This window comes from Rhinopithecus roxellana, chromosome 3 (assembly GCF_007565055.1).
Source record: "Rhinopithecus roxellana isolate Shanxi Qingling chromosome 3, ASM756505v1, whole genome shotgun sequence".
Classification (NCBI taxonomy): Eukaryota; Metazoa; Chordata; class Mammalia; order Primates; family Cercopithecidae; genus Rhinopithecus; species Rhinopithecus roxellana.
This window is the reverse complement of record NC_044551.1, coordinates 182,224,834-182,234,818: the sequence shown is the minus strand read 5'-3', so window position 1 is coordinate 182,234,818 and position 9,985 is coordinate 182,224,834.

Sequence of the window (9,985 nt, the reverse complement as noted above, 5' to 3'; positions counted from 1 at the left end):
CAATCTCAGTTCACTGCAACCTCTGCCTCCTGGGTTCAAACAATTCTCCTGTCTCAGCCTCCCAAGTAGCTGGGACTACAGGCCCCCAGGCGCATGCCACCAATGTCAGGCCTCTGAGCCCAAGCCTGCAGGTATACATCCAGATGGCCTGAGGCAACTGAAGAATCACAAAAGAAGTGAAAATGGCCAGTTCCTGCCTTAACTGATGACATTATCTTGTGAAATTCCTTCTGGACAATGAGTCTCAGAAGCTCCCCGCCAGCACCTTGTGACCCTTGCCCTGCCCACCAGAGAACAACCCCTTTGACTGTAATTTTCCACTACCTACATGAATCCCATAAAATCGCCCCACCCCGATCTCCCTTTGCTGACTCTCTTTTTGGATTCAGCCCACCTGCACCCAGCTGATTAAAAAGCTTTACTGCTCACACAAAGCCTGTTTGGTGGTCTCTTCACACAGACGCGCGTGACACATGCCCAGCTAATTTTTGTATTTTTAGTAGAGATAGGGTTTCACTATATTGGTCAGGCTGGCCTTGAACCCCTGATCTCAGGTGATCCATCCACCTCAACCTTCCAAAGTGATGGGATTACAGGCATGAGCCACTATGTCCAGCCCAGAGTAAACATTTAATTTGTCATTGTATCCTTCTCCCATCCCCCACAAATAAAAGTAGTAAGTGAGAAAGTTATGCACAAGAGCACAAGTGATCTGTTTAAGACCAAAGATAATTAGAAGCGGAAAGGAGAGCAAAACCCACTAGCAGACCTCCCATTTAATGCTGAAGCAAACTCATGGTTCATAAACACCTGCTGATCTGCTTTTCTGGAAATGAATATATTCATTTAGATAGATAACAGTAATCATATTCCCATCAAAGTTAACATTAATTATCGTCAATAAATTGCAAAGACACTTAAAATGAATTTATATAAATTCTTTGAGGCATGGAATTATTTTTCCCATCTTCTGGAAACCTTACATAAATGATTTTTATATAAGGCAGAAAGACAGCTGGCATAAGGGAAATTTGGTAGCTGGGAGAGAGGTAACACTTCAATAGACAGGTTTTATATAAGGTACATTTTTATATGAGGTACCATATTGGTACATCTTTTAGGAAAAAAATATTTTAAATTATAAGTTTATATTTTATGGTTATCTTTTTTCAGTAAAAGTATATTAACCACAAACATTCCAGATTTGAGTTGCTTTTTAATAATTCACACAATGTACAATCCTATCAGACTTCAACAGGTGCATGAAACACTAAATTTGAGTTATTTTCTCATATTTTATGTACTAGCTTGTCTTATCTCTTAATCAAATTCATTTATTTTCTGGACTATGTACACCTTTGGGTTATTCTCAAACCTAGAGTTGTGTTTAGAAAATATTAAAGTATTATCATTAAGCCCACATAAGCAGATGAGAAAGCTTTATCATAAGATAGTATCTATCTATCATTAATTGGTCTTCTGCTATGAGGCTGGTGCTGTAATGAGTGCTTTACACTTCAGTATTAAGAATATAAAGCACTTAGGCTTTACAATAGTCCTCTGATGTAGGGACTATTATGCCCATTTCATAGACGAAGGAACAGAGAAATGAGTAACTCACCTAATCTATTATGTGAAGTCAGGGGTGAAAACCAAGGCCCCTTTGACCCCAAAGACCAAATTATTAACAACCAAATGATACGTGCTCTGATGGGCCAAGAATCAGTGCATATTGCATATCGCCCATGGTCATTTTGATCATGATACCTGGACATTAATTGGTTTTTCTGAACCAACTTAAGGCTTAAGAGACGCCTCATCTCGCATCCCAAAGAAGCAACAAACTAGAGGCGATCTAAGTCAAGGAAATCGGTCCCACACTTGTCCATATACCTTGAATTGAACCAGACATGACAGGTAGGAAGTTGAGAAGGGATGCTGTTTACTCTTACTGTCCTCCTTGAATTCATCCACGTGGGCTAGGGTGACCAACCATGCTGTTACACCCAGGATCATCTCAGTTTTACCACTGAATGTCCTGAATCCAAGGAGACCTGTCTACTGATGTGTTACTTCTCTCCCAGCTACCACATTTCCCTTTATGTCAGCTGCCTTTCTGCATCTCGAAATGTCGCTTTTTTTTTTTTTTTTTTTTTGAGGAAACATGAAGACTTTACTATTTGATAAGCACTATACTAGGTGTGAAGGATATCAAGGCAAAAAAAAATCTAACTTTTCCCACAGGTACTATCTGCCTGCCTGCTGTAACATTCTTTCAAACAAATATCCATCCTTTCAAAAACTAGCCAAGATTAAGACCTGCCACCTGCCACCATACTCTATAAATACTAGGTCCCATCTGCCTGGTTCTTCCTCTGGTTGCTCGAGCAACTGCCTTATGTCCAATTGCCATTCCCACATGGTCTAGTCTAGTCACCCACTGGTCAAACTCATCCTACACTGACCATGGTTTTAGTACCCCTTTTTTGGATACACTCATCATTTCTTATTTCAGCATGAAATGTTGTGGATGACTTTAGATTATGTAATCATTTTCTTTAAAATGCTGATGGGTCCTTGACCCTTATTATTCTGAGACGAATAAAATTTTAAAATGGTTTCCCACAAATTGATACAGACACTGCTTATGAAAGAGAGCAAGAATATATGAAAAGAAAAAATGAAGGAAAATGGATTCAAAAAAAGAAGCCACATGTCTAGCCCATCTCACTATGGGAGAAGCTGGAAGTGGCTACACGCAGAGAACATGCCTCAGGGCTGTTGAGTTAATGGTGTCAGTGATTTCCCACACTCTGGACTATGGATCCTCAAGTAAAACACCGGAACAATAGTTGTCAGAAGATCTCCCTTCTAAAAGACAGCTGTGCTTTCTAGAAATCTGGTTTTGCAGCCAAGTGCAGTGTCTCACACTTGTAATCTCAGCACTTTGGGAGGTCAAAGCAGGAGAATCACTAGAACCCAGGAGTTCGAAACCAGGCTGGACAACGTGGTGAAATCCTGTCTCTACGAAAAAAAAAAAAAGCAAAAATTAGCCAGGCTTGGTGGCATGCTCCTGTAGTCCCAGCTACTCTGGAGGCTGGAATGGGAGAATGGATTGAGCCCAGGAGGTGAAGACTGCAGTGAGCTATGATCACACCACCGCATTCCAGCCTGTGTGACAGAACAAGACTCTGTCTCAAAAAATAAAAAAGAAATCTCATTTTTCCATTCTTGGTATTTTTGTCTGTGCTTGTGCATTTCCTCCTTCTACTTGATGCCACATCCCAGGTTGAACCCTGAGGCCCTTCTACATACTTCCCATATCCTCTTTTCATAAAAATACATTGATTGGTCAGGCACGGTGGCTCACGCCTGCAATCCCAGCACTTTGGGAGGCCAAGGCAGGCGGATCACCTAAGGTCAGGAGTTCAAGACCAGCCTGGCTAACATGGTGAAACCTTGTCTCTACGAAAAATAAAAATAAAAATAAAAATTAGCTGGGCATGGTGGTGCATGCCTGTAGTCCCAGCTACTCTGGAGGCTGAGGCAGGAGAATCACTTGAACCTGGGAGGTGGAGGCTGCAGTGAGTCAAGATGGTGCAACTGTGCTCCAGCCTGGATGACAGAGTGAGACTCCATCTCAAAAAAAAAAAAAGAATATATTGATGAATATATTAGTACCAATTTGGCCACTTACTACCTCTGCTACGTTGATGAAGTCACAGCATCTTTTGGACCCCACTTTCTATAAAATGAATGGATGGATAACATCCTAATATAATGAGTAACAATTATTGACTGATGTGTCATAAATAGCTAACGGTTTTACCTACTGAATATCCCTTCACCTTCTTTCTAGTAACAGAACCTATCTTATAAATAAGAAAACCATTACGAGTCATCTGCACCGAGTTTGTGCTAGCCCAATAGCTTTCTTCCCAGCATTTGCTTCCCTCTCCCCTACCAAATAATTCTGATTTTCTTTCTTGAGTACTCATCTCCCCGTTCTTCGTCATGTTCCAAGGTAAATGAATGAATTACGTTTCGCTTAATACAGTTTCTGTATCCCATCCTCCAGGCCCCAGAGATGGGTTCAACAGGAGGCATGTGACTCAATGCCAGCCAGTCAAAGAGAGAGAGAGTGAATGCCAGAAATAACGGTGGGAGCACTGAAAGAGATCTCCTCTGTTAAAAGAGATCATGGCCGGGCGCGGTGGCTCAAGCCTGTAATCCCAGCACTTTGGGAGGCCGAGACGGGCGGATCATGAGGTCAGGAGATCGAGACCATCCTGGCTAATACGGTGAAACCCCATCTCTACTAAAAAATACAAAAAACTAGCCGGGCGATGAGGCGGGCGCCTGTAGTCCCAGCTACTCGGGAGGCCGAGACAGGAGAATGGCGTGAACCGGGAGGCGGAGCTTGCAGTGAGCTGAGAGCCGGCCACTGCACTCCAGCCTGGGCGGCAGAGCAAGACTCCGTCTCAAAAAAAAAAAAAAAAAAAATAGAGATCATATGGTGTAAGATGTGAAATCATTTTGACCCTGTCAAGGGAGACCCTCAGCTGTCAAGGCCACGTATGGAACCTAACAATGAGGCAATGACATAGGACACAGAGGAGGAGACAGGGAGAAATCCGATGCTTGATGACACAGTTTGTAGACTGATCTTCACTTGAAATCCCATCTATCATGACCATATAGATTTTCTTTCTTGTTTCAAACAGTTTGAATTTGTTTTTCTCTTCCTTACAAACAAAAGGAATTCAAACCAACGTGAGATGGAGGCCTGGCCAATCAGAACACACTCATCCTTCAAATTACTTTCCATGGTTCATGGATCACAGGGGGGCCAACTCATGGCCTCCTTAGCCCTGTTCAGCCAGCATTCTTAGAGGAAAAGGTTTATTTCCTTTCCCAGGATTGCTAAGCAATCTCTCCTTGCCCCCTGCAGGTAGATAACCTATTCAGAAATGAATGTGTCTTTCTAATCATATTTTTTAAATTATGGAACTTAGAAGTACTAAATCCAGGTCTAGTCTTTGATTTTTAGTTGCATTCCTTTTACTTAACTAGTTTGGATTGTGTTTCTGCTATCTGTAACTGAAAAGGTCTTGATGGACCCCTATGTGCCAGATACTGAGGTAAGATTTTTGTGTACGTGAGAAACTACAATTATCCTCATTTTATAGATGGAGAAACTGTGGTTCAGAGAAGTTCAGAGACTTATCTAAGGTCATACAACAAATAATTGAGAGCTCCTGAACAAAACTTTGTTCCTAATCATTGTGTGAGACAGCTTCTAGATGATTTCCCGAGGTTGTTCACAATTCTCCGATTCTCATTTGGCAGCTAAGCTCTACGGGAAAAAACAGAATGGAGCAGCCTTGATGGATGACCTCACTGGCATGTCCTCCAAAAAGATTTCATCAAAGGTTTAGTTTCCTAACTCCTCAACAAAGCTCATAACAGCTGTGGGTTCTGTTTGTCATTGTCAAACTCAAGTAGTTCAGCATTATTCCTTGTCCTCCAAAACCAAGCATGCCTCCCAGGTGGATATTTATCACCTACTTTAAAAGAATGCATAATATTGGTGTCCAAAAGCAGGGTCAGCAACTCTCTATCTACCACGGCTCACAAACAAAATGAAAAGTAGGCAGCTTAAGGATGTCAGATGGCCACAGCGTCTTGTGCTAAAATCAGGGGTCTGGGTGGTAGTATTTTGAAAACAGACATTTGAATCCAAACAGGAAGAAGTCTACTGGCATAGGCCATTTGTATTACCATAAGGAAACACCTGAGGCTGGGTAATTTATTAAAAAAAAAAAAAGATGTAATTAACTCAACTCACTGTTCTGCAAACAGTACAAGAAGTGCGGTGCCCACATCTGCTTCTGGTGAGGGCTTCTGAGGAAACTTACCATCATGGCAGAAGGTGAAGGGGGAGCAGACGTCTCATGTGGTGAGAGTGAAGCAAGAGAGAGAAGGGGAGGTGCTACAAATTTTTTTTTTTTTTTTTTTTTTTTTTGAGACGGAGACTCGCTCGCCCAGGCTGGAGTGCAGTGGCTCCATCTCGGCTCACTGCAAGCTCCGCCTCCTGGGTTCACGCCATTCTCCTGCCTCAGCCTTCTGAGTAGTTGGGACTACAGGCGCCTGTCACCATGTCCAGCTAATTTTGTTTTTGTATTTTTAGTAGAGACGGGGTTTCACTGTGTTAGCCAGGATGATCTTGATCTCCTGACCTCATGATCCACTGCTTTGGCCTTCCAAAGTGCTGGGATTACACCCAGCCACTGTGCCCGGTGCTACACATGTTTTTAAACAGCCAGGTCTCTGGAGAACTCACTCACTCTCACAAGGACAGCACCAAGCCTTTTGTGAGGAATCCAGCCCCATGCCCCAGACACCTCCCATCCGGCCCTACCTCCAACACTGGGGATTATATCTCAACATGAGATATAGGGGGACTAAACACCCAAACTACATCATCTGCTAAGGGGTCAAAACCAAACACAACAAAATAAAGAACTACCTTCGGCCGGGCACGGTGGCTCAAGCCTGTAATCCCAGCACTTTGGGAGGCCGAGACGGGTGGATCACGAGGTCAGGAGATCGAGACCATCCTGGCTAACATGGTGAAACTCCGTCTCTACTAAAAAAACACAAAAAACTAGCCGGGCGAGGTGGTGGGCGCCTGTAGTCCCAGCTACTCGGAAGGCTGAGGCAGGAGAATGGCGTAAAACCCGGGAGGCAGAGCTTGCAGTGAGCTGAGATCCGGCCACTGCACTCCAGCCCAGGCGAGACTCCGTCTCAAAAAAAATAAAAAAAAAAAAAAAGAACTACCTTCATTAAAGCCCTCAAACAGTAAGCCCATCTCATTCCATGGTACATGAAGTCACATCTTGTCCCATCAGCTTTCCCCCCACTTTGTCAAAATAAAGAAAAACTTCAGTGGATTGAGGGTACGATTGCACTTTTCTCCTGTACTGCCCACTTATTACTGCCTATACACTAGACAGCATTTAGAGCTGTCCCTAGTTTCTTCACTCCTTTCAGATGGATTCATCCCTTGTAGCTCCAAGAGGCGAGAGCAAGGGTTTAGTATAAGCCATCAGACCCAGTCCTGCTCCTCAGGCAGTGAAAGTGTGTACATCCAACAGAACTTTTAGAGTACTAGTTTCCTATGGCTCTTATTAAAAATGTATATATTACAAACACAGCAGCTGAAAATAACACAAGTTTATTCTCTTATACTTTGAAGACCAGAGGTCAACATGTGTTTTAAGGGGTTAAAATCAAGAAGTTGGCAAGGCAAGTTCCTTCCAAAGGCTCCAGGGGCACATCTGTTCCCTGCCTCTTCTAGCTTCTAACAGCTGCAGCATTCCTGAACTCTTGGCAGCATCGCTTCAGTATCTACTTCCATGGTCACACAGCCTTCTCCTGTCTTTGACCTTCTTGCCTCCCTCTTACAGGGGCCATTAGGGTTACCTTCAAGGTCCACAGAATGATGCAGGATAATTCCACTTTACGACTCTTAATCACATTCTGCAAACTTTCTGCAACATCTGCAACATTTGTGATGTTCTGGGGACTAGGATGTAGACATCCTTGGAGAACCCTAATTCAGTCTACCATCATGAGGAAGGCCAAATTCCCACTGGACACTTGGACGGAGAGGAGTATTTAAAATATAGATTTAAAAATAATAAGCTAGACAGTTTTCTAGGTGGAGGGGAACAGGTATATTTGAAAAACAGACATGCATTGTCATTTGTAGGAACAAGCTAATTTGCAACATGGTGCAATTAAGCCAAACACAAGAAAACCAGGCCTGAAATCAAGAAAATAATAATAATAATAATAAGCTATAGTCCTCGTTCTGCCACTAACCAGCTCTGTGACAGCTTATATGAATTATTCGACCTCTCTAAACCTGCTATACTGTCTATAAAGTGGGAGATTTGCTATCCTCATAGTGCTATTTTGAACATAGAAATAAAATTAATGTAAAACAACTAAGCCGAATGCTTGGAATATAATAATCTATAAATGTTAACCATTTATATGATAGTAATGATAATAACAAAAATAATTTCTGATTGTTCAACTTGTGAAATAAGTAACAATATTGGCCAGGGAGGTTTGAAATTTCTTAGGTTTTTATTGTTTTGTTTTTAGTTTGGTTTTTAAAGTAAGACTAGAAAACTATTTTTCTCAGAGACTGCCATAATTTTTGGAAGTAAAAGAGATCATTTTTGCCTGAGGTCTGTCTCTAGCAAACAAGAAGAAATTATTGATCCCCAACTTGTTACGCAAGTCCTCTTCATAGCAGGAGCTTAAAAAGACTAAGATGTGTTTTCCATCCTCAAGAGTCTTGCACTGTGGTTAATGTTGACGAAGCCAACTTATTTAAAACACAGAGCAAAATGAGAGACAAGATTGAGTTGAGTCTAAATTATACAGAATGGTTTATAAGTGCAATAAAATTCCAGGAGAAAAACAGATTCATATGGGCTACAGGAGTCAGGCAAGAGCCTAGGCATAACCTAGAACTTGAAGAATGAATAATATTTAGATATATAGGAAGAGGGTAGTAGGAGACTTAGAAACTGGGATGGGCAAAGGCTAGTGGCCAAAGACAGTAATGATATTAGCCTGGCACCATGCATGGGTATGTCAGAAACCAAAGAAAGGGACACGTGTTAGAATTTGAAAGAAAAAAAATAGCATAGCAAAGGTTAAGTATAGATAGAGACTTTTGGAGGCAGAATATTTGAATCTGGATCAAATCTTCACCCTTTGCTAGCTTTGTGACCTTGGACAATTCATTAAACTTCTCTGATCCTCAGCTTTCTAGCCTACAAAATCAGGTTGATAATGTCTACCTCATTGTATTGCTGTAAAAACCGAAGGACATAATGAATGGGAAGCATTCATTAATAGTCCTTGCAGATGTTAATAGTGTAATAAATGTCATTTACAGTAGCAGTAGTATTAGTAATAATCGTAGTAGATTAATAATTCCAGATTTTGGAATCATAGATACTCAAATATAAAAAGGGTCACAGAGATTCTTATCCATTCCCCTCAGTTAATAAAGAAGACAGCTGAAGTCCATGCAGACTTTCACCGACAGACTCAGAAGCCCCTGTTGTTTCCACCACACCTGTCAGATTCAGCATTTCTATTCCAAAATATCTAGTTGTTGGTGCACTTGAATATGCTGAATTCGTGCTGATTTAGGAATCCTTTTTAAAGGACTGCTGAGTTTTAGCTGCCTCTAGTCAGAGAAAGGATATGAGAAAGCCAAATTCTACAAATAGTTTTCACTCTGCATTAACCAGTCCACCAAGAGTAGAAGAAACGGGACAAAGGCCAGTATGGGCTGAAATTCATGTGCCTGGTCTTCCTTCAGCCTACCTTTTGTCCAACCTTCCAGCTTTAAAAAAAAAAAAAAAGAAAAGAAAAGAAAAAAACAAATCCACTTTGGTCTTCAGGAGTATAAACCAAGTCCATTAAAAACCTCTCATATATGTTGGGTCTTTTTTTTTTTTTTTTCAGAGCGCTCTGAAATTTCCCAGCCCTGGAAATACATGTAAAAATAATTTCACAAAACACTTGGTGTGATTCCTAATATAAACACTCTGAAATGCAGATTCTTAAATGAGTTGGCGCAGCAAGGGATGAGCAAACTATGTTCTTATACTGCCCCCTTCCGGCAAACGGCTGAAAGCGACAGCCTGCATGTTTTGTGTTGAAGAAACTAGTTCAATTTCATTTAAAATAAAACTTCTTTTGTAATCTATTTGCCCCAGCCCTGTTGATAGGCAGCTGTAGGTAATTTCTTTTGTTGCTTAAAAATGTTGCAGAGGATGAAAAAAATCAATAATGTTAAAGACATCTTTGGTGCTCTTCAAGGGCAAGAAGTAGGGAAAAATTACTCAGCTGTACTTGTATCAAGCAGGCGCATGGAAGCTGGGAAATAAAC